The sequence below is a fragment of the Aplysia californica genome, unplaced genomic scaffold (assembly GCF_000002075.1).
Source record: "Aplysia californica isolate F4 #8 unplaced genomic scaffold, AplCal3.0 scaffold00085, whole genome shotgun sequence".
Classification (NCBI taxonomy): domain Eukaryota; kingdom Metazoa; phylum Mollusca; class Gastropoda; order Aplysiida; family Aplysiidae; genus Aplysia; species Aplysia californica.
Window position 1 is genome coordinate 1,130,276 of NW_004797355.1, and position 1,397 is coordinate 1,131,672.

Consider the following 1,397-nt stretch of genomic DNA (forward strand, 5'->3'; position numbering starts at 1 on the left):
CTTAAATAGTGATCATACTACTCATCTCTCAAACATCAAAGCAAAAACAAAACAAAAATCTTCACTGAGATGTCGTTATAAGTAGTCGCTTTCTTCAACGCTTGACAAAATATTTTAAATTTACCTCCAAAAGAACCAAGAAAAAGCTCTCTATTCTGTCGCAAAGTCCGTGCATTATCTACTCTTGTCGAACTTCTTAAAGCTTACGTCCTCTTTCACCACCTGTAAGTGAGAATGCAACAGCTTTGTGCCACCCACATGTTCACATTTCAGAGCGAGCATTAAAAATTAATCGTACCCGTCACCACCTTGGGGATTCCCTGCGCCCATCATATTTACCAAACGGCCTCCTAATACTACTAATGGGCGATATCGTGAAGGTTGGCAGGCACTGATCGGACCGAGCCTCTCAATCTTCACGTCTCAGTATAGTTCCCAGTGTGGCCATTGAGGGACAACTTTCGTGTCCCACAGAAGGAGGTTATAATACAGTATTGGAGGCTGCTCTGTGGGCGGCAACGCGTGACCATAGTTGGCGCCATTTTCTATGTTCCCCTGGTGGTGTTGCGCGCGGTGCCGCGAAGAGAGAGGGCAGGGTCCATTTGTTGGTCCCAAATTAGACTAGCGTGTAGGTAGTTAGTAGTGTAGTATAGAATCTTTGGTTGGAAGGCGCAACTGGTAGGTCCTACTTTTTCACCTTCCATCTCTTCTTTCTGTCTGTGCTGGAAGCTGGAGTAGAGCGCTACTGGTAGGTCCTACTTCTTTATTTACCATCTATTGTTTCTGTTTGTCTGTGTGGGTGGTTGGATAGTGCTACTGGTAGGTCCTACTTCTTTACTTTCCTTCTATTGTTTCTGTCTGTCAGTCTTAATTTTTCTCAGCACTAAATGACCATTATTGTGTCAATATTCTTCTCTATACCAACCCCCTAAAACATAAGATAAAGGAAAAAAACAGACTCCCTCCCCAAAAAGGCCCCCCCCAACAACAAATAAACAAACAAACAAGCAAGCAAACAAATAAATCAACCTGTTTTTGTCATTCTGATTTCTTCCTCTTTTGTTCTATTATAATGTTTGTGAAATGCTACATTAATATTTTCCCTGAACTCCACATTATGGGGGCCTCAGGTGTTTAAACATCTTAGGGTCCAGTTCAGCCAGTACAATGTACTTGTGTGGTTGCTTGGCCTACTTCGCACAGACTGGGTCTTCATCAGGGAGGCTATAACAGTAAGGTCCTTGGTCTGCACTCACAATGGGGCTTCATATGGGTCGTTGTTACATCATTTGCAAAAGACACATCTAAGAAATGTGGGTGTGTGTATTTGTGGGTGTTTGTGTGTGTGTGTGTGTGTGTGTGTGTGTGTGTGTGTGTGTGTGTGTGTGCGTGCGTGT